The sequence below is a fragment of the Cetorhinus maximus genome, chromosome 28, assembly GCF_964194155.1.
Source record: "Cetorhinus maximus chromosome 28, sCetMax3.hap1.1, whole genome shotgun sequence".
NCBI lineage: Eukaryota > Metazoa > Chordata > Chondrichthyes > Lamniformes > Cetorhinidae > Cetorhinus > Cetorhinus maximus.
The window spans coordinates 1,573,858-1,598,091 of NC_135906.1; the positions used below are offsets into that span (position 1 = coordinate 1,573,858).

Consider the following 24,234-nt stretch of genomic DNA (forward strand, 5'->3'; position numbering starts at 1 on the left):
CTGCTCCCAGATTGCTGGGGCTGGGGTGAGCTGGCCTCTTCGGGTTGTAGGCAAAGTCGGGGTGCGCTGGTCTCCTCATTGTCTCCAATGTTCTGGAGCTCGGGTGTCTCGTCTTCCAAATCCCTAGAGCTTTTGCGCTTCTTCTGTAGGTGCCGCCCCGGCACATCTTCGTCCGAAGAGCAGCTGCCCTTTTCATCCGTGTCGGATGGGAGACGCCTCTTGCCCCTTGTCTGGGAAGTGGCTTGGTCCCTTCTTAGCCCCTTCTTCCTTTTGGCTCTCTTCACCAGCTGCCACTCCCCCTACTGATTTTCCGCTGCTGCCTCCTCCTCCATTGATTCGCTCTCCTGAGGAGTGGGAGGTTCAGGGGCAGTGCTGTTGATTGGCTATCTGCTGCCTCAATCTTTTCCTCCACCTTGTCTCTCTCTGTGTCCTCCTTTGTCCCGTTGTTCTCACTGGGGGCCATGTTGCTTGGAGTGTTGCAAGTGTCTTTGGTAGTAGTGACACGAAGCATTTCTTCTGCTTCCCCCTCATTGGCTTTGGCTGCCCGTGCATAAGTGAGACAGCGTTTGGGGCAGGTCCTGTAGAGTTGACCTGCCTCGCCACACAGGTTACAGTACTTAGTCTGTTTGCAGTCCTTTGTCCGGTGCCCTTCCTGTTTGCAGTTCTTGCAGAGGGCGGCGCTGCAGTTGGCCGCCACATGACCAGACTTGCCGCATGAGCGACAAAGTTTGGGTTGCCCAGCGTAGACAAGGAAGCCACGGCTTGGAAGATGGCTCCCTTACCGTCGGTCTTGACCGTGACCTTAACCTGGCGTTTGCATGTCCAAATCCCGAAGGCGTCTCTAACCTCGGTGCAGCTCCCAACCTTGTCGACGTACCTGGCGAGGAAGGTGAGCACGTCGGCGACAGGGACGTAGGGGTTGTAGAGATGCACCGTCACCACACGGTCCCGTTGCAACGGCAGAGCAAAGAGCGGCTCCACCGTCAGGATCTTCATCTCCGGCTGGTCTCTCTTCTCCTCGAACACCTTCAGGAACTTGACGCAAGCTGCCCCTCGCTTGAAAGTCACGTCGAAATATCCAGCGCTGGGGAAGTCTCGCAGGGAGTAGATCTCCTCCGCTTCAAATCCACACGCCTTCAACAGGATCCGCTTGATGATGAAGGCCCGATCCATGGGTGCTCCTCCTTCGCTGTCCTTCACCGTCACCCGAACGGTGTTACGTACCGCATCATATGGGGCTCGGCTGGTTATAACCATCGCTTAACGACCTTGTCCTGGGAGAACGGCTTTTTTTGGAAAAATTTACTTTATTCGTAAAATATCTGGAAGAACATTCCAAACCATTTCAAAATCACCATCAGAAAAGTACAATCAGATTCAACTTTTACACATGGATCACAAGGTGCATCGATACAATCAATGAATATTACAATCATTTGCAGACATACATTTTGCGCTGTACAGCCCGAGGGGCTCTAAACAGTTCCCAGTCTCTCGCTGCACTGTGGCAGAAAGGTCTTAGACAGCGACCATTCTCCATTGCGCCTTTGCGGCGGCTGCCCCAAGCTTTAGTGCGTCCCTCATCACGTAGTCCTGGACTTTGGAATGTGCCAGTCTGCAACACTCGGTCGGGGACAACTCTTTGCACTGGAAGACCAACCAGTTTCGGGCAGGCCAAAGAGCGTCTTTCACCGAGTTGATGATCCTCCAGCTGCAATTGATGTTTGTCTCGGTGTGTGTCCCTGGGAACAGCCTGTAGAGCACAGAGTCCTGTGTCACAGAACTGCTCGGGACGAACCTCGACAGAAACCACTGCATCTCTCTCCGGACTTTCTTTGCAAAGGCACAATCTACAAGGAGGTGAACAACGGTCTCGTCCCTACCACAGCCACCTCGAGGGCAACGTGCCGAGGGGGTGAGACTCCTGGCGTGTAGGAAGGATCTGACGGGGAGGGCCTTTCTCACCACCAGCCAAGCTACGTTTTGGTGCTTGTTGGAAAGTTCTGGCGATGAGGCATTCTGCCAAATGGCTTTGACAGTCTGCTGGGGGAACCATCCCACAGGATCCACCCTCTCCTTTTCCCGCAGGGCCTCTAAGACGTTACGTGCCGACCACTGCCTGGTGGACTTGTGGTCAGAGGTGTTTCTCTGCATAAATTTTTCCACCAGGGACAGGTGGTACGGCACGGTCCAACTACTTGCAGCGTTCCGCGGCAGCGTGGCCAGACCCATCCTTCGCAACACCGGGGACAGGTAGAACCTCAGCACGTAGTGACACTTGATGTTTGCGTACTGAGGGTCTACGCACCGCTTGATGCAGCCACACACAAAGGTGGCCATCAGTGTGAGGGCAATGTTGGGCATGTTTTTCCCCCCTTTATCTAGAGGCTTGTACATCGCGTCCCTGCGGACACGATCCACTTTCGACCTCCAGATAAAGCGGAAGATGGCTCGAGTGATCGCCATCGCGCAGGAGTCTGGAATGGGCCAGACGTGCGCCACGTACAGCAACAGCGAGAGTGCCTCACACCTGATGACCAGGTTCTTACCCGCAATGGAGAGGGAGCGTCGCTCCCACATGCCCACTTTTCTTTCCACCATAGACACTCGCTCCTTCCAGTTTCTAACACATGTCCCGGTCCCTCCGAACCCTATCCCCAGCACCTTCAGGCCATCAGCCCTGACGGTGAAGGGGACAAAGGATCGGTCAGCCCAGTTCCCGAAGAACATGGCCTTGTCTGAACATATCAACGGACAGGCCTCCTGGGGAGCAGATTGAAAGACCTCCCAACATGCCAGGGGTGGAGTCTGCAAACTGCTCGTTCAGGGTATACCTGGCTAGGAACCCAATCCGAAGACCGCCTCCAGAGTGCGGAGCTAGTCCCCACTCTGGCTTAATGTGTGTGTGTTCCCTCTGTCTCAATCTGCTTTATAACTTTTTGACTTGTTTGTATTTGAATGTTGCTGAGTTGCAACTGAGAGTGAATCATTGGCTCTTGTGCTATTTTGTTTGAAAATGATCTTTGCTTTCTGTTTTAATGAAATTAATTTTCTCCCCCACCCCTCAAGGAATTTTTATTTTGAAACTTGCAATCTGAAGATCCAGATCGGGACAAGGACTCTTCCTCTTCAGGAGCTTCCTCCAGAGGGGACGGACTGAGACCTTCTCCAAGGCTGCGCCCCATGGGCCCACGTGAGTTTGTGTCGGTTTCTTACCCTGAGATTTCATTTCCTCTCCGGGACCCTGGTTTTCGGTGGCTCCGGTTAACCAGTTCCTGTTGGACTGCGGGCCTGGAGTTTCAAAAAGATAATCCTGGGGTTAAAGTAGCCCGGCCTTGCAATCTAAAACTTACATGTTAGCCTCTGGTGCGTGAGGAACAGGAGCCCCACAAGAGGAAATGAAAAGTCCTAATGTGAAGCTGCCTAAAATCTTGTTATAATTCAGGGATAATGCGTGTATTTTGGGCTGTGCGATCATTCTGACGGTTAAACGGGATTGCCGGTGGTCATTTTACTGAGGGTTTAGATTTCTATCTGCCTTTCTCCAGTTTTCTTTCTGTTTATTTCTTCGCTTTGCGCTATTTAAGTCTTCAAGGAATAATCACAGGTGAATTGATGGACCCACAGCAGGGGAAGTGAGCTGCAGAAGGGGCAGGGAAAGACTTTACACATGGGGAGAGGGGGCAGGAGTTTCAGAAGGTAGGAGTGACAGAGGGGGCTGATCAAGGGGGAGGGAGGCTGCTGTTCGTTTCGGAGGGGGGTAATTAGAATGAACATGGGGACAGGGTGCTTGTTCATGTTTGAAGTAGTGAGGGGTCGCTGCTACATGTTTTAAATGGTGAATGCATATGAGTTAATAGCTGACTGATATGAGTTTGTATTTACACAAAAGTCCAGAGAGGTAGGGGGTGGAGGGCGCTGCTGGGAGTCGGGGGACTGTTGTGATGGTGGGTTGGGAGTTACATGGGGGTTTGAGAGAGATTTTTGAGTGGGCAAATGCGGGGTTAAAAATGGCGCGAGTAATTTGGTGGCGACAAAACAAATGGTCGGGCGAAAATGACGTGACAGAAAAAGATGCAGAATCTGCTCCGGCTGCGGTCGATGGGGGTCGATGTCAAGGAGGAGCTCCAAGAGGTGAAGGGCCAGCAAGCCTCGCACTTTGCCTCGGAGGCCTCCAAGATCATCTTCCGTTCCAGAGTCCGCTCCGTGGAGCAGGATGAGACGTGCTCACGTTTCTTCTTCCAAAAGGTACACAGAGAGAGCTCTGTGATCAGCAGCCTGAAGGAAGAAGACGGCTCAGCAAAGTCATCACGGTCGGACATTTTGAGGATCAGCAAATCCTTTTATGCCGGATTGTATGACGTGAAGCCCACGGACAGCACGGCCTCCCAGTCCTTCCTGTCCTCTATCACGGAGGTCTTGGACCACAGTACGCGGGAGAGCCTGGACAAACCGCTAACTCCTGATGAACTGACTAAGGCCCTTGAGTCCATGGAGAAGAGTAAAACTCCCGGAAGCGACGGCTTGCCGGCGGAGTTGTATTCGGCTCTGTGGGACTTGATCGGCCCAGACCTGCTAGGAGTGTACGAGAGTATGCTCCTGGCGGGTAGTATGTCAGAATCCATGAGGAAAGGCATCATCACCCTCATCTACAAGCACAAGGGGGGAAGGGAGGAAATTAGAAATTGGCGACCCATTTCACTGTTGAATGTGGACTATAAGATTCTGTCCAAGGTCATCGCCAATCGGGTCAAATCCGCTCTGGAATTGGTGATTCACCCTGACCAGACCTGCTCTGTGCCAGGCAGGAAGATCTCTGACAGCCTGGCGCTGCTCAGGGATACGATTGCCTATGTACAGGACAGGGGTGTGGATACCTGCCTCATCAGCTGGGATCAGGAGAAGGCCTTTGACAGAATATCGCACACCTACATGGGGGATGTGCTCTCCAAAATTGGGTTTGGGGAGGGAATTCGAAATTGGATCCAACTGCTCTACACTAACATCAGTAGCGCAGTCTCAATCAATGGGTGGGAAACAGATAGCTTTCCGATTAAATCTGGAGTCAGGCAGGGCTGTCCTCTCTCGCCTGTTCTTTTCGTGTGTTGCATAGAACCCTTTGCCGAGTCCATCAGGAAGGATCCGGGCATAAGAGGAGTGACGATCCCAGGCAGTGGAGGCACTCAGGTAAAAGCCTCCCTGTACATGGACGACGTCGCCGTCTTCTGTTCGGATCCGCTGTCGGTGCGCAGACTGATCCACATCTGCGACCAGTTCGAACTGGCCTCGGGAGCCAAGGTAAATCGTGGGAAGAGCGAGGCCATGTTCTTTGGGAACTGGGCTGACCGATCCTTTGTCCCCTTCACTGTCAGGGCTGACGGCCTGAAGGTGCTGGGGATATGGTTCGGAGGGACCGGGGCATGCGTTAGAAACTGGAAGGAGCGAGTGGCTATGGTGAAAAGGAAACTGGGCATGTGGGAGCGACGCTCCCTCTCCTTTGCGGGTAAGAACCTGGTCATCAGGTGCGAGGCACTCTCGCTGTTGCTGTACGTGGCGCAGGTCTGGCCCATTCCAGACTCCTGCGCGACGGCGATCACTCGAGCCATCTTCCGCTTTATCTGGAGGTCGAAAATGGATCGTGTCCGCAGGGACGCGATGTACAAGCCTCTAGATAAAGGGGGAAAAAACGTGCCCAACGTCGCCCTCATACTGATGGCCACCTTTGTGTGTGGCTGCATCAAGCGGTGCGTAGACCCTCAGTACGCAAACACCAAGTGTCACTACGTGCTGAGGTTCTACCTGTCCCCGGTGTTGCGAAGGATGGGTCTGGCCACGCTGCCGCGGAACGCTGCAAGTAGTTGGACCGTGCCGTACCACCTGTCCCTGGTGGAAAGATTTATGCAGAAAAACACCTTTGACCACAAGTCCATCAGGCAGTGGTCAGCACGTAACGTCCTAGAGGCCCTGAGGAAAAAGGAGAGGGTGGACCCTGTGGGATGGTTCCCCGAGCAGACTGTCAAAGTCATTTGGCAGAATTCCTCATCGGCAGAACTTTCCAACAAGCACCAAGACGTGGCATGGCTGGTGGTGAGAAAGGCCCTCCCCGTCAGATCCTTCCTACATGCCAGGAAGCTCACCCCCTCTGCACGTTGCCCTCGAGGTGGCTGTGGTGGGGAAGAGACCGTTGTTCACCTCCTTGTGGATTGTGTCTTTGCAAAGAAGGTCTGGAGAGAGATGCAGTGGTTTCTGTCGAGGTTCATCCCGAGCAGTTCTGTGACACAGGACTCTGTGCTCTACGGGCTGTTCCCAGGGACACACACCGAGACAAACATCGACTGCAGCTGGAGGATCATCAACTCGGTGAAAGAGGCGCTTTGGTCTGCCCGAAACTTGTTGGTCTTCCAGCACAAAGAGTTGTCCCCGACCGATTGTTGCGGACTGGCACAATCCAAAGTCCAGGACTACGTGCTGAGGGACGCACTAAAGCTTGGGGCAGCTGCCGCAAAGGCGCAATGGGGAAGGGTCGCTGTCTAAGACCTTTCTACCACAGCGCACCGAGAGACTGGGAACTGTTTAGAGCCCCTCGGGCTGTACAGATCAAAATGAAAGGCTGTAAATGATTGTAATATTGTTTGTACTGATGCACCTGCTGATACATTTTGTAAAAGTTTAACCTGGATTGTACCCTTGTAATGTTGTTTTTGAAATGGTTTGGAATGTGATTGAAGATATTTTATGAATAAAGTATATTTTTACCAAAAAAAAAAATCTGTTCTTATCAGTTTAATATCTGATACGTCCCTTATCTGGGGACCATATATTAAATTGATTTTTGGAGCAGGGAGATGGAATAGGGGCTTGCTCCGTCCACTCCACGCATCGACCCGGTATTGCAGTATCTCTGGGAACGGTGCAGCCTCCCCTTTCCAGGGGATTTTCAATGCTAAAAATAGTTTTCTTACAAACATCTGCTTTCTTTACTTTTCAACATGTACATGTTCCAAAATCCAACTTTCCTTCTTTCTCTCTCTCTCTCTCTCTCTCTCTCTCACTCACTCACCCGCAGCAGCTACACACAAAAAACACGCACTCTCACCCAACACTCGCCGGCAGGGCCGGAAGCAGATTGGACGCTACGTCCAGATCCCTGATGGAAACAGTTAAGGATGCCAAGCTGCACGACGTCTTCAGCAACCCTGCAGACCGAGCGCAGCGTAGATACATCTGGTCGCGGCCAGACGGGTCCATTCGTTCCAGGATAGACTTCCTGTTTGTGTCCCGTGCATTCACAGTCAGATCCACCGAGGTCAAGCCGGTGTTCTTCTCTGACCACTGCCTCCTACTGGCGGACTGCCACTTGGAGAAGGACCTGAGGGTGGGCAGGGGGGCATGGAAGCTAAATGTGCAACTGCTGACCCCAGAGAACATTGAGGAGCTCAAGAGGGATTACAAAGGTTGGAGAACCGTGAAACCCCTCTTTGAGTCCCTGACACACTGGTGGGAAGTGATCAAGGGAAGCATCAAGAGGTTTTTCATCCGCAAAGGCACCCAGAAAGCTAGAAAGGAACAGAGGGAAATGTCCCGACTCCAGAAAAAGATGCAGAATCTGCTCCGGCTGCAGTCGATGGGGGTCGATGTCAAGGAGGAGCTCCAAGAGGTGAAGGGCCAGCAAGCCTCGCACTTTGCCTCGGAGGCCTCCAAGATCATCTTCCGTTCCAGGGTCCGCTCCGTGGAGCAGGATGAGACGTGCTCACGTTTCTTCTTCCAAAAGGTACACAGAGAGCGCTCTGTGATCAGCAGCCTGAAGGAAGAAGACGGCTCAGTAAAGTCATCACGGTCCGACATTCTGAGGATCAGCAAATCCTTTTATGCCGGATTGTATGACGTGAAGCCCACGGACAGCACGGCCTCCCAGTCCTTCCTGTCCTCTATCACGGAGGTCTTAGACCACAGTACGCGGGAGAGCCTGGACAAACCGCTAACTCCTGACGAACTGACTAAGGCCCTCGAGTCCTTCGAGAAGAATAAAACCCCCGGAAGCGACGGCTTGCCGGCGGAGTTGTATTCGGCTCTGTGGGACTTGATCGGCCCAGACCTGCTAGGGGTGTACGAGAGTATGCTCCTGGCCGGTAGTATGTCAGAATCCATGAGGAAAGGCATCATCACCCTCATCTACAAGCGCAAGGGGGAAAGGGAGGAAATTAGAAATTGGCGACCCATTTCACTGTTGAATATGGACTATAAGATTCTGTCCAAGGTCATCGCCAATCGGGTCAAATCCGCTCTGGAATTGGTGATTCACCCTGACCAGACCTGCTCTGTGCCAGGCAGGAAGATCTCTGACAGCCTGGCGCTGCTCAGGGATACGATTGCCTATGTACAGGACAGGGGTGTGGATACCTGCCTCATCAGCTTGGATCAGGAGAAGGCCTTTGACAGAATATCGCACACCTACATGGGGGATGTGCTCTCCAAAATGGGCTTTGGGGAGGGAATTCGAAATTGGATCCAACTGCTCTACACTAACATCAGTAGCGCAGTCTCAATCAACGGGTGGGAAACAGATAGCTTCCCGATCAAATCTGGAGTCAGGCAGGGCTGTCCTCTCTCGCCTGTCCTTTTCGTGTGTTGCAAAGAACCCTTTGCCGAGTCCATCAGGAAGGATCCGGGCATAAGAGGAGTGACGATCCCAGGCAGTGGAGGCACTCAGGTAAAAGCCTCCCTGTACATGGACGACGTCGCCGTCTTCTGCTCGGATCCGCTGTCGGTGCGCAGACTGATGCACATCTGCGACCAGTTCGAACTGGCCTCGGGAGCCAAGGTAAATCGTGGGAAGAGCGAGGCCATGTTCTTTGGGAACTGGGCTGACCGATCCTTTGTCCCCTTCACTGTCAGGGCTGACGGCCTGAAGGTGCTGGGGATATGGTTCGGAGGGACCGGGGCATGCGTTAGAAACTGGAAGGAGCGAGTGGCTATGGTGAAGAGGAAACTGGGCATGTGGGAGCGACGCTCCCTCTCCATTGCGGGTAAGAACCTGGTCATCAGGTGTGAGGTACTCTCGCTGTTGCTGTACGTGGCGCAGGTCTGGCCCATTCCAGACTCCTGCGCGACGGCGATCACTCGAGCCATCTTCTGCTTTATCTGGAGGTCGAAAATGGATCGTGTCCGCAGGGACGCGATGTACAAGCCTCTAGATAAAGGGGGAAAAAACGTGCCCAACATCGCCCTCATACTGATGGCCACCTTTGTGTGCGGCTGCATCAAGCGGTGCGTAGACCCTCACTACGCAAACACCAAGTGTCACTACGTGCTGAGGTTCTACCTGTCCCCGGTGTTGCGAAGGATGGGTCTGGCCACGCTGCCGCGGAACGCTCCGAGTAGTTGGACCGTGCCGTACCACCTGTCCCTGGTGGAAAAATTGATGCAGAAAAACACCTTTGACCACAAGTCCATCAGGCAGTGGTCAGCACGTAACGTCCTAGAGGCCCTGAGGGATAAGGAGAGGGTGGACCCTGTGGGATGGTTCCCCGAGCAGACTGTCAAAGTCATTTGGCAGAATGCCTCATCGCCAGAACTTTCCAACAAGCACCAAGACGTAGCTTGGCTGGTGGTGAGAAAGGCCCTCCCCGTCAGATCCTTCCTACACGCCAGGAAGCTCACCCCCTCTGCACGTTGCCCTCGAGGTGGCTGTGGTGGGGAAGAGACCGTTGTCCACCTCCTTGTGGATTGTGCCTTTGCAAAGAAAGTCTGGAGAGAGATGCAGTGGTTGCTGTCGAGGTTCATCCCGAGCAGTTCTGTGACACAGGACTCTGTGCTCTACGGGCTGTTCCCAGGGACACACACCGAGACAAACATCGACTGCAGCTGGAGGATCATCAACTCGGTGAAAGAGGCGCTTTGGTCTGCCCGAAACTTGTTGGTCTTCCAGCACAAAGAGTTGTCCCCGACCGATTGTTGCGGACTGGCACAATCCAAAGTCCAGGACTACGTGCTGAGGGACGCACTAAAGCTTGGGGCAGCTGCCGCAAAGGCGCAATGGGGAAGGGTCGCTGTCTAAGACCTTTCTACCACAGCGCACCGAGAGACTGGGAACTGTTTAGAGCCCCTCGGGCTGTACAGATCAAAATGAAAGGCTGTAAATGATTGTAATATTGTTTGTACTGATGCACCTGCTGATACATTTTGTAAAAGTTTAACCTGGATTGTACCCTTGTAATGTTGTTTTTGAAATGGTTTGGAATGTGATTGAAGATATTTTATGAATAAAGTATATTTTTACAAAAAAAAAAATCTGTTCTTATCAGTTTAATATCTGATACGTCCCTTATCTGGGGACCATATATTAAATTGATTTTTGGAGCAGGGAGATGGAATAGGGGCTTGCTCCGTCCACTCCACGCATCGACCCGGTATTGCAGTATCTCTGGGAACGGTGCACCCTCCCCTTTCCAGGGGATTTTCAATGCTAAAAATAGTTTTCTTACAAACATCTGCTTTCTTTACTTTTCAACATGTACATGTTCCAAAACCCAACTTTCTTTCTTTCTCTTTCTCTCTCTCTCTTACTCACTCACTCACCCGCAGCAGCTACACACAAAAAACATGCACGCTCACCCAACACTCACAGACAGCACTCTCATCTCACAAACACTCTACCTCACTCATATAAAAACATCTTTCACTTGCAAATACACCTCTCAAACACTCTCTCAGCTGCAGCTTTCGCCTCACAACATTTTAAACCAGCTCTCTGCTGCCGCTGCCGCTGCTGCTGATACAGCAACAATCAAAACTCACACCTCAAACCTCACACACTTTACACAGCTACTCCGAAACCTCTACATCCACATTCACACAATCCTTACATTGCACAAGGAGCCCATTCCCCCCGTCGTGCCTGCACCAGTTCTCCCAATGAACATTTCACCTCGTGCCTTTCTCCTGCCTTCTCCACGTAACCCGGCACATGCTTTCTTTTCAAATAATCATCTCATTCCCTCTTCAATTGAACCTGCCTCCGCCGCGCTATCAGGCGGTGCATTCCAGACCCTGGCCACTCGCTGCTCCTGTCACTTTTGCTTCTTTTGCCAGTTACTTTAAACCTGTGCCCTCTCCTTCTCGATCCTTTCCCCGGTGCAAACAGTTTCTCCCTATCTACTCTCTCCAGACCCCTCATGATTTTCAATACCTCTATCAAGTCTCCTCTCGGACTTCTTTTCCCCAAGGAATACATTCCCAGCTTCCCCAATCTTACTTCATAACTCAACTTCCTCGCCCCTGGAACCAAACTCGTAAACCTCTTCTGCACTCTCTCCAATGCCTTCACTACCTTCCTAAAATGCAAGTCAAATTGCAATCCGTCAGAGTCGGCATGGCTTTACGAAGAGTAAATCGTGTTTGACTAATTTGCTGGAGTTCTTTGAAGATGTGACAAGCAAAGTGGATAATGGGGATCCTGTAGATGTAGCATGTCTGGACTTCCAGAAGGCATTTGATAAGGTGCCGCACAAAAGATTAATACACAAGATAAGATCACACGCAGCTAAGGGTAATATATTAGCTTGGCTAGAGGATTGGCTAACCAACAGAAAGCAGAGAGTCAGGATTAATGGGTCTTTTGTGGATGGCAAGCTGTAACTAGTGGGGTGCCACAGGGTTCGGTCCTTTGGCCCCAACTATTTACTTGGATTCAGGGGTAGAAGGTACTATAGCTAACTTTGCAGATGACACCAAAATAGGTGGGAAAGTAAGTTGCAATGAAGAAATAAGAAATTTACAAATGGATTTGGACAGGTTAGGTGAATGGGGCAAAATTTGGCAGATGGAGTTTAACGTGGATAAGTGTGAGGTTATCCATTTTGGTCAGAAGAATAAAAAGGTGACTTATTATTTAAATGGAGAGAAACTTCAGAAATGCTTCAGCACAGAGGGATCTGGGTGTCCTCGCGCATGAATCGCTGTAAGCTAGTATGCAGGTACAGCAGGTAACAAGGAAGGCAAATGGAATCGCTTCTCGGCCTTTTGGCAAAGATCAAGTGTAGTCGTGAAGCAATGGCTATAACCAGTCGAGCCCCATATCATGGGGTACGTAACACCGTTCGGGTGACGGTGAAGGACAGCGAAGCTTTCTTTACTTTCCAACATGTACATGTTTCAAAACCCAATTGGATCCGACTGCTGTACACTAACAGCGCAGTCTCAATCAATGGCTGGGAATCAGATAGCTTTCCGATTAAATCAGGAGTCAGGCAGGGCTTCCCTCTCTCCGCTGTCCTGTTTGTGAGTTGCATAGAACCCTTTGCTGTGTCCATCAGGAAGGATCCGGGCATATGAGGAGTGACAATCCCAGGCAGTGGAGGCACTCAGGTCAACGCCGCCCTGTACATGGACGATGTCGCTGTCTTCTGCTCGGATCCGCTGTCGGTGCGCAGACTGATCCAGGTCTGCGACCTGTTCGATCTGGCCTCGGGAGCCAAAGTAAATCGTGGGAAGAGCGAGGCCATGTTCTTTGGGAACTGGGCTGACCGATCCTTTGTCCCCTTCACCGTCAGGGCTGTCGGCCTGAAGGTGCTGGGGATATGGTTCAGAGGGACCGAGGCATGTGTTAGAAACTTGAAAGAGCGAGTATCAATAGTGGAAAGAAAAGTGGGCATGTGGGAGCGACGCTCCCTCTCATTTGCGGGTAAGAACCTGGTCATCAGGTGTGAGGCACTCTCGCTGTTCCTGTACGTGGCGCACGTCTGGCCCATTCCAGACTCTTGCGCGATGGCGATCACCCGAGCCATCTTTAGCTTTATCTGGAGGTCGAAAATGGATCGTGTCAGCAGGAACGCGATGTACAAGCCTCTGGATAAAGGGGGAGAATACATTCCCAACATGCCCTCAAACTGTGTGCGGCTGCATCACGCTGTGCGTAGACCCTTGGTACGCAAACACCAAGTGTAACTATGTGTTGAGGTTCTACTTGTCCTCAGTGTTGCAAAGGATGGGTCTGGCCACGCTGCCGCGGAACGCTCCAAGTAGTTGGCCCGTGCCGTACCACCCGTCCCTGGTGGAAAAATGTATGCAGAGAAACACCTTTGACCACAAGTCCATCAGGCAGTGGTCGGCACATATCGTCTTAGAGGCCCTGCGGGAAAAATAAAGGGAGAATCCTGTCGGATGGTTCCCCAGCAGACTGTGAAAGTCATTTGGCAAAATGCCTCATCGCCAGAACTTTCCAACAAGCACCAAGACGTAGCTTGGCTGGTGGTGAGAAACGCCCTCCCGGTCAGATCCTTCCTACACGCCAGGAGTCTCACCCCCTCTGCATGTTGCCCTCGAGGTGGCTGTGTTGGGCACGAGACCGTTGTTCACCTCCTTATGGATTGTGCCTTTGCAAAGAAGGTCTGGAGAGAGATGCAGTGGTTTCTGTCGAGGTTCATCCCGATCAGTTCTGTGACACAGGACTCTGTGCTCTACTGGCTGTTCCCAGGGACACACACCGAGAGGAACATCAACTGCAGCTGGAGGATCATCAACTCGGTGAAAGACGCGCTTTGGTCTGCCCGAAACTTGTTGGTCTTCCAGCGCAAATAGTTGTCCCCGACTGAGTGTTGCAGACTGGCACATTCCAAAGTCCAGGACTATGTGCTGAGGGACGCACTAAAGCTTGGGGCAGCCGCCGCAAAGGCACAATGGGGAAGGGTCGCTGTCTAAGACCTTTTGTGCTACAGCGCACCGAGAGACTGGGAACTGTTTAGAGCCCCTCGGGCTGTACAGCTCAAAATGAAAGGCTGTAAATGATTGTAATATTGTTTGTACTGATGCACCTGGTGATACATTTTGTAAAAGTTTAACCTGGATTGTACCCTTGTAATGGTGTTTTTGAAATGGTTTGGAATGTGATTGAAGATATTTTATGAATAAAGTATATTTTTGCAAAAAAAATCTCTCTCCAGACCTTCTTTGCAAAGGCACAATCCACAAGGATGTGAACAACGATCTTGTCCCCACCACAGCCACCTCGAGGGCAACATGCAGAGGGGGTGAGACTCCAGGCGTGTTGCGGATTCCCTCCCCAAATCCCATTTTGGAGAGCACATCCACCATGTTTGTCCAGACTCTCCCATGTACTGTTATCAAAGCCCTTTGTAATGGTGGACAGGAAGGACTGGGACTCCGTACTGTCTGTGGGCATCACATCATACAATCCGACATAAAAGGATTTGCTGATCCTCAAAATGTCGGACTGCGATGACTTTACTGAGCTGTCTTCTCCCTTCAGGCTGCTGATCACAGAGCTCTCTCTGTGTACCTTTTGGAAGAAGAAACGTGAGCACGTCTCATCCTGCTCCACGGAGCGGACTCTGGACCGGAAGATCATCTTGAGAGGCCTCCGAGGCAAAGAGCGAGGCTTGCTGGCTCTTCACCTCTTGGAGTTCCTCCTTGATATCGACCCCCATTGACTGCAGCCGGAGCAGGTTTTTCTGGATAAAAGCAAAAAACTGCGGACGCTGGATATCCAAAACTAAAACAAAAATACCGGAAAAACTCAGCAGTTCTGGCAGCATCTGCGGAGAGGGACACAGTTAACGTTTCAAGTCCGAATGACCCTTCAACAGAGAAGTTCTGTTGACGGGTCATTCGGACTCGAAACATTAACTGTGTCCCTCTCCGCAGATGCTGTCAGACCTGCTGTGTTTTTCCAGGTATTTTTGTTTTTGTTCAGGTTTTTCTGGAGACGGGAAACGTTCCCCCAGCCTCTCCCTCTCTCTCTTGCCTTCTGAATACCTTTGAGGGTGAAAACCTCTTCATGTTACTAACAAAAACACATGAACATATGAATTAGCAACAGGAGTCGGCCTCTCAGCCTTTCAAGCCCACTTCGCCACTCAATAAGCTCCCGGCTGATCTGATCGTAACCTCATTTCCACATTACCCCCTACCCTCGATAACCTTTCACCCACTTACTTCTCAATAATTAAAAATATTCAACGATTCTGCTTCCATCGCCTGTTGAGGAAGAGAATTCCAAAGTTTCACGACTCTCTGAGAGAAAAGAATTTCCCCTCACCTCTGTCTTAAACAGTGGCCCCAAATACAAGATTCTCCCACAAGAGGAAACATCCTCTCCACATCCACCCTCTCAAGGCCCCTCAGCTTCTTGTATGTTTTAATCAGGTCGCCTCTTACTCTTCTGAACTACAGCAGATACAGGCCTAGCCTGTCCAATCCTTCCTCATAAGGCAATCCGCCCAATCCAGGTACTAGTTGGGTAAACCGTATCTGAATGGCTTCCACCCTGGTCCACTCCATCACCCCTACTCCTCAACCCCCACCTATGGCACCTCCCCATGCCCACGCAGAAGATGCAACACCTGCCCCTTCACTTCCTCTCTCCTCACCGTCCAAAGGCCCAAACACCCGTTTCAAGTGAAGCAGCATTTCACTTGCATTTCCTCTGACTTAGTCTACTGCATTCGTTGCTCCCAATGCGGTCTCCTCTACATTGGAGAGACCAAACGTAAACTGGGCGACCGCTTTGCAGAACACCTGCGGTCTGTCCGCAAGAATGACCCAAACCTCCCTGTCGCTTGCCATTTTAACACTCCACCCTGCTCTCTTGCCCACATGTCTGTCCTTGGCTTGCTGCATTGTTCCAGTGAAGCCCAACTCAAACTGGAGGAACAGCACCTCATCTTCCGACTAGGCACTTTACAGCCTTCCGGACTGAATATTGAATTCAACAACTTTAGATCTTGAACTCCCTCCCCCATCCCCACCCCCATTTCCGTTTCTTCCCCCTCCCTTTTATTTTTTCCAATAATTTATATAGATTTTTCTTTTCCCACCTATTTCCATTATTTTTAAATTTATACCTTTTATGCCCTGTTAGTCTTATATCACCCCACCCCACCCCCACTAGAGCTGTACCTTGTGTGTCCTCCCATCCATTCTTAATTAGCACATTCGTTTAGATAATACCACCACCTTCAACACCTCTTTGTTCTTTTGTCTCTGACATCTTTTGGTTATCTGATCCTATCACTGCTTGCTTGTCCCTACAACCACACCCCCCCCCCCCCGACTTCTCTCCCCCCACCCCCCCACCTTAAACCAGCTTATATTTCACCCCTCTCCTAGTTTTACTCAGTTCTGTTGAAGGGTTATGAGGACTCGAAACGTCAACTTTATTCTTCTCCACCGATGCTGCCAGACCTGCTGAGTTTTTCCAGGTAATTCTGTTTTTGTTTTGGATTTCCAGCATCCGCAGTTCTTTGTTTTTATATCTGAATGATGCCCCCCGTTGGATTTTGGTGCAACTGCAGGGCTGCTGCTGGTGTGCACTTGTGCTGCTTGTCAGGGTGGAATCCTGGACTGGAAAATGCCCCCTGTTGGATATTGGTACAACTGCAGGGCTGCTGCTGGTGTGCACTTGTGCTGCTTGTCAGGGCGGAGCCCGGGACTGGACGATGCCCCCTGTTGGGTTTTGAAGCTGTTGCAGGCGCTGCTTCAGGGAGGCAGCATCAAGCAAGAAAGGTCCTGATGCTCAATGCTGGCTGTCGGGTCTTCAGCCCGTGTTCGGCCACACGCAGCAAAACGGACGGTGAAGCCGGAGGCCGAGGAAGACGGGACGGGTGCATGGGTTTCTGGGTTATCGCTTCTCGGCCTTTTGGCTAAGATCAGTTGTAGTGAAGCGACGGCTAAAACCAAAGGAGCCCCAAACCAGGGGGTACGTAACACCGTTCGGGTGACAGTGAAGGACAGTGAAGGAGGAGCACCCATGGATCGGGCCTTCTTCATCAAGCGGATCCTGTTGAAGGCGTTTGGATTGGAAGCGGAGGAGATCTACTCCCTGCGAGACTTCCCCAGCGCTGGATATTTCGACGTGACCTTCAGGAATGTTGCTGCCTGCGTCAAGTTCCTGAAGGTGTTCGAGAAGAAGAGACACCAGCCGGAGATGAAGATCCTGATGGTGGAGCCGCTCTTTGCTCTGCCGTTGCAACGGGACCGTGTGGTGACGGTGCATCTCTACAACCCCCACGTCGCTGTCGCTGACGTGTTCACCTTCCTCGCCAGGTACATCGACAAGGTTGGGAGCTGCACCGAGGTTAGAGACGCCTTCGGGATTTGGACCAGCAAACGCCAGGTTAAGGTCACGCTCAAGTCCGACGGTAAGGGAGCCGTCTTCCACCCTCCTTCCAGATTTGCTATCGGGGGAAGCCGTGGCTACCTGGTCTACGCTGGACAACCCAAACTTTGTCCCTCATGCGGCAAGTCTGGTCATGTGGCGGCCAACTGCAGCGCCGCCCTCTGCAAGAACTGCAAACAGGAAGGGCACCGGACAAAGGACTGCAAACAGATTAAGTACTGTAACCTGTGTGGCGAGGCAGGTCAACTCTACAGGACCTGCCCCAAACGCTGCCTCACTTATGCACGGGCAGCCAAAGCCAATGAGGGGGAAGCAGAAGAAATGCTTCGTGTCACTACTACCAAAGACACTTGCAACACTCCAAGCAACATGGCCCCCAGTGAGAACAACGGGACAAAGGAGGACACAGAGAGAGACAAGGTGGAGGAAAAGATTGAGGCAGCAGATAGCCAATCAACAGCACTGCCCCTGAACCTCCCACTCCTCAGGAGAGCGAATCAATGGAGGAGGAAGCAGCGGAAAATCAGCAGGGGGAGTGGCAGCTGGTGAAGAGAGCCAAAAGGAAGAAGGGGCTAAGAAGGGACCAAGCCACTTCCCAGACAAGTGGCAAGAGGCGTCTCCCATCCGAGACGGATGACAAGGACAGCTGCTCTTCAGACGAAGAAAGGTAAGGGCGGCACCTACAGAAGAAGCGGAAAAGCTCTAGGGAGTTGGAGGACGAGACACCCGAGCTCCAGAACATTGGCGACAATGAGGAGACCAGCGCACCCCGACTTTGCCCACAACCTGAAGAGGCCAGCTCACCCCAACCCCAGCAATCTGGGAGCAGTGAAGCGCTCAGCGCACCCCAGCTCCGGGAAGCCGGGAGCAGCAACGCCCCAGAGGGGGAGAGGATTGGAGAAGCTTCTCCAACAGAGGACATTTCAAATCCCGTCCTCTACACGAACCCCCAGATGCCACCTGAGCAGAACATCTCCAATGGGGAGCTTCAGGACAGTTTCCTCAGCCTATCCAAAGTGAGGCAATTTGTGAACACTATGGGTATGCAGGAGCAGACCAAAGGCCTCGGACTCTCAGAGACAACAGGTTTGGTAAGACACTAAATGCTTTAAAATGGGTGTAAAGATTGTGTCCAGAAATGTGCGTAGCATTAAATCTACTACTTGATGTGTTGCGACCTTGGACTACCTTGCCAAGGTCAAAGCTGACCTGTTGTTTCTGCAGGAGTGTGCGATACCACTTCTCATCTCCTGCAGGGGTCCAAGTGAGGCCTCACCCTCCCACTTCAATCCAGCTTCACTCTCTGCAACATCAAACATTCCAGTTAGAGAGGGGAAAGGGGGACGTCCAACATCTAGAGGATCAATGTCCCACCAGCTTCAGGTACAAGATCTCTCCTTCCTCTGGGACCTAACCACAACTCCCTTGTGGCACCACAGTTACCCACATGGCAACAGGCACAAATGTCAATGCTCGATTCCTCCAATGGGGTGCAGCTAAACAAGAGAAAGAGCCCATCAACCAGGTTGTGCATCACATCCCCACACAACATCCCTGAGGGAGAGAGAGGGGGAACTGACACATTCTGCACCTTCTGGAAAGTACAAGCTTTGTTCCTGGAATCCCTCTGATCCAATGGAGCAACTTTCAGGTGACAGGTGATGAAAATCTGAGGGACACATTCAACACAAGTCATGATTCAGTGACTCCCTCCCAACATGGAGACCCCAATGATCAGCTTCCTCTTACCAAGGAACGGTCATCTCCAAGGAAACGGAACACATCCAGGTCAAAGCGGAGCTTGTCCAGCTCCCGCTCGTCTCTTGGCAACACAAAGGTTGAAAAGGAGTCCTCAGCTTTGCTGTCCAGGAGGCAACTGAAGAAAGATTAAAAAGGGACAGGAAGTGAATCAAGTGAAGCCATTGAGATGGGACCAGCTGGAGAAAGCAGAGAGATCCTTGCCCATTGTGGTCAATGAAGCTGTATCTCCGGGTGGAGTCCTTGTCTGGGCTCAGTGTAGCTACACAGCGGTCAATGTAGAGCTTCAGGGGCATGTGGTTGATCATTGAAACAGAGGCCTCAATGTGAATGAGCTCACCCAGGTAGTAGACAGTCGAAGTGCGCTCTGTAAGCCAGTCACCTGAAGTACAAGAGGACAAGGGTTAGAAACAGTGGCTGTAACTCCCAGTGAGTGACTACAGGAAATCACTCCCCATCCACCCATCACATACCATTCATTAGGCGCAGAGAGAATGACAGATGCCCTTCTCCAGACTTGGTGGAGCTGAATGGGATCCAGGTGGGCTTGATGGGGTCACTGCTCACATTGCCCTTCCTGGAAAGGCAGGGGAGTCATTTTAGGACATCTTCAGAGACCACCAGCAGCTGTAGATCTTATTGACAAAGCGAATAAAGATTCTCACCTCAAATAACGACACTCAATGGGAACGACAGCTCCATTCGTTCTCACAATGACAGATCCATGATACTCTGGGGTGTGGTTCAGGTGGGTGGTGTAGATGAGGAAATCTCCAATCATCTGAAAGAATCAGGTGAAGGAATGAAGAACTGATCTGAAATGAGAATGTTCTCCACAGGGGTTAACAATGAAGTCATCCCATCCCCTGAAAACAATTCTGAGGGGGATGGACAGGATCAGTGTGAAGAGGCTGCTTCCCCCCAGCCGGAGGAGAGTTGATTATTAGGGGTAGGCATCTCAGGTCAGGGGGTCACTTAAGATTAATGTGACAGGGAATTACTTCATACAGCAGGTGGTGAATGTTTGGGATTCTATCCCAGAGAGCTGTGAATGCTCAGTCACCGAGTACATTGGAGACAGATGGATTTATTTTGGGGAATGAAGGGAATGTTATGATGTGGCAGATGATGCTAGTCAGGTGGATCAAATCCACGAGGGAAACTTGATTAGGCACTCAACTGTTTTGCAATTAGTATTTTATTTTGAGATCAGTGCCCGGAATTCAGGAACAGCAAAGACTGCCACAAATTCAGGAGGTTTAGATAAAAATGTAAACATTTAAAGAAAAGATTAAGCACATCCATTATGTCTACAAATTACTATAAGAACTCCCAAAATTCTGATTAATCTGGCTCCCAGTGACACCTTCATTAAGGCAACAGTTAAAAAACAGATTTGTACAGACCCAGGCAAAGCAACACCACCTGGACAGGAGAATTCAATACGAGTTGACACATCCTTGGTTCCTTTAGACAGGAACTTGATGCAGAGGCTGGAGGCTTCTCACATTTATGAAAGATCTTAGGATGTCTTCAATACTGACTCAGCCTCATCCTCTCTACAGGTAAATTCCATTGTTCCCATATCTTGTTGCAACTTCACTTTTCATAATATAAAACTTTAGTACTAATTTATCAGTAACCTTTTGAAAAAAATTAACACTTCAGCTTAGTTTCTGAAAGCTGGGTGTCACATCCCACCATTGCTTGGAAATTCAAGCTATCCAAATTTATATGAAAAAGCAAATTTTCATCACATCTCATTCTAAACCTGGTTCGATTAAACTGGACTGAAACCTCCAGTTGGATTGATCTGAATGAGGGGAATAGAGCTGAAAATCCTCAAAACAACAAAAGGAAAAGCTTGGAGGATCCAAAGAGAAGGTTCAAGACCAATGGGGCTGATGTCATAGGTTGGAGAGACTCAGGGATCAGTTAAAGTAAAGTACAATACAAGATAGAAAGCTAATTTGTAGTTTTATAAAGCAGGAGACAGCTATCTCCTCAATATCATTGACATCTCACCCAGTGTTGGAATGAAGAGTGGGGAACAACCTACAGCCCAAGCTTAGAGCAAGAGCTGAGGATTCCCATTACCTGCAACCTGCTGCCACACTCATGGAGTCCATAGTCAAAGAGGACAGTGTGGTTCTGAGAGTAGATCCTGGTTGGCCGACAACCTGCTGTCCCCGGGGTCAGGTCAGCAGCTTTGATCAGGTGCCTGGTTCCAAATAAATCCAGCTGGACCCTGAGCAGCAGCTTGTCCTCTCCACACTGCACCATCACAGTCTGCAGTGGAGACACACTTCCACCCTCAGACACACGGAAATGGGAACCAAAGGGAGGCCCAGGAGGAGAGACTGTCTGAGGCACAGGGGTGGCTTTGACTCTGCTCCATGGAAACCTCTGGCCCAGAAACAGTTGCCAAGTATCAGAGCCACAAACAGCTCCAGCTAACACCAGCACTGGGAACAAAGGCCTCACTACAAAATCACCCATGATACCAAACAACTCAACCATCCCTTCAGCCACCGAGCAGCACCTTTTATACACACAAGCTGCACTCACCTGACACCAATGAGACCGGAAGCAGCAACATTGAACCAATTAACCAGCCCCAAACTCCACAATCTCCACCAATGACAGAACTCATGGATTTATTACCAGGAAGGCTGATTTTATTTGGACCAATAGGAGTTGGTCTGGGGGGGGGAATGATGTCGATGAACAAAAGGGAAGGTGCGTGATAGGGTGGAGGGCAGGAGAGATTAAAGGATAAAAGGTTTCATGGTGCAAAAGCCAAAGGCAGTGGTAATGGGTAAAGTAAAGAAACAAAAGATGTGTCCAGATGAGGTGTGAATGGCTGCATAGCAACCGTCTGAATGTAACGTAGAATCGTAGAATTTTTACAACACAGAAAGAGGCCACTCGGCCCATCGTGTCTGCCCCGGCTGAAGAACGAACCCCCCCCAGCCTAATCCCACTTTCCAGCACTTGGTCCGTAGCCCTGCAGCTTCCGGCAGTTGAGGTGCATATCCAGACACCTTTTCAATGAGTTGAGGGTTCCGGCCTCTACTCCCCTTTCAGGCAGTGAGTTCCAGACCCACACAATCCTCTGGGTGAGAAAAGGTTTTCCTCATCTCCCCTCTAATCTTTCTATCAATCACTTAAAATCTATATCGCCTCGTCAATGTGCTCTCTGCTAAAGTAAATAGGCCCTTCCCATCCAGTCTATCCAGGCCCTTCACAATTTTGTACATCTCAATCAAATCTCCCCTCAGCCTCCTCTGTTCCAAGGAGAACAACCCCAGCCTCTCCGATCTTTCCTCATATTTGCAATTTTCCAGCCCAGGCAACATCCTGGTAAATCTCCTCTGTTCCCTCTTGAAAGCAATTACATCCTTTCTGTAACAAGATGACCAGAACAGCACACAGTACTCAAGCTGTGGCCTAACTAATGTTTTCTATAGTTCCAGCATAACCTCCCTGTTCTTATATTCTACACCTCGGCTAAGAAATGAAAGGATTCCATCAGCCTTCTTAACCAAATTCTCAACCTGTCCTGCTACATTCTGGGATCTGTGGACATTCACTCTAAGACCCCTCACTTCCTCTACACCTCTCAGTTTCCTCCCATTTATTGTGTAATCCTTTGCCTTGTTTGACCTCCCCAAATGCATCATCTCACACTTCTCTGGGTTGAATTCCATTTGCCACTTTTCTGCCCACTTAACCAGTCTATTGATGTCTTCCTGCAGTCCACAGCAACTCTCCTCACTATCAACCAATTTTTCTGCAAACTTCTTGATCATTCTACTTTTATGCCCAAATCATTAATATAGACCACAAAAAGCAGGGGGCCCAGTACTGAGCCCGGCAGAACCCCACTGGAAACAGCCTTCCAGTCACAAAAACATCCATCCTTTGTTTCCTGCCACTGAACCAATTTTGTATCCAGCTCGCTACGTTCCCCTGGATCCTATGGGCTTTTATTTTTTTAATCAGTCTGCCATGTGGAACCTTGTCGAAAGCCTTGTTATAATCAATGTGTATCACATCAACTACACCACCCTCATCAATCCTACTTGTTACTTCCTCAAAAACTTCAATCTAATTAGTCAGATATGATCTGTGTACTATAGGCCCCCAAACAGTCAGGGAGAGATAGAGGATCAAATATGTAGACAAATTTCAGAGAAGTGTAAGAATAATAGGGCAGTAATGGTAGGGGATTTTAACTACCCAAATATTAACTGGGATAGTTTCAGTGTGCAAGGTAGGGAGGGAGTAAAATTCTGAAGTTGCATCCAGGAGAACTTTCTTAGACAGTGCGTAGAAAGCCCAGCAAGGGAGGGGGCAGTTCTGGACCTAATATTCTGAAATGAGCCCGGGCAGGTGGAAGGCATATCAGTAGGGGAGCATTTTGGAGATATTGACCATAACTCAGTTAGATTTAGGATAGTTATGGAAAAGAATAAGGTTGGGCCAGGAATAAAAGTTCTAAACTGGGGAAAGGCTAATTTTACTAAGATGAGATGCGATTTGGCACAAGTGGACTGGGAGCAGCTACTTGCAGATAAAACTGTCAGAGCAGTGGGGGGTCTTCAAGGAGGTAATAGCAGAAGCACAGGGCAATTATGTTCCCGTAAAGGCAACGGGTGGGGGGAACCAATCCTGGAGAACCCTGGATGTCAAGAGGCATAAAGGTTAGGATGAAGAAAACAAGAGAAGCTTATGGCAGATACCGAGGGCTCAATACAGCTGAGTCCTTCCTGGAATGTAAAAAGTGTAGAGGGAACTTAGAAAGGAAATTAGGAAAGCTAAGAGAGTGCATGAGAAAGCATTGGTGGATAGAATAAAGGAAAACTCAAAGGGGTTATTTAAATATATATAGGGTAAGAGAATAACTAGGGAAAGAGTAGGGCCAATTTGGGATAATAGAGGTAATCTGTGTGTGGACCCGGAAGACATGGGTGCAGTCCTCAATGAGTCCTTTACGTCGGTCTTCACAATGGAAAAGGACGACTCAGATACAGATATCAGGGTGGAGGACTGTGAAATATTAGAGGAAATTAACATAGAGAGCGAGGGGGCACTTGCAGGTCTAGCGGCCTTAGAAATGGATAAATCCACAGGCCCGGATGAGATATATCCCAGGCTGTTGAGGGAGCCAAGGGAAGAGATTTCAGGGGCCCTGGCAATAATTTTCAAATCCTCTCTGGCCACAGGTGTGATGCCAGAGGACTGGAGGACTGCTAAAATTGTTCCAATATTAAGAAAGGGAGGAATGGATAGATCAGGAAATTACAGGCCAGTCAGTCTAACCTCAGTGGCGGGGAAGT

General features: G+C 50.3%; 1 protein-coding gene and 2 pseudogenes across 1 annotated transcript in view; 2 read left to right on the forward strand and 1 right to left on the reverse strand.

Moving 5' to 3' along the window:
• Positions 1 to 24,234, reverse strand: part of LOC144668726 (EVI5-like protein) — a 436,360-nt gene that overhangs the window by 360,066 nt on the left and 52,060 nt on the right. The window lies entirely within an intron of this gene.
• On the forward strand, positions 6,747 to 6,921 carry LOC144669054 (U2 spliceosomal RNA; annotated as a pseudogene).
• Positions 10,270 to 10,443, forward strand: LOC144669039 (U2 spliceosomal RNA; annotated as a pseudogene).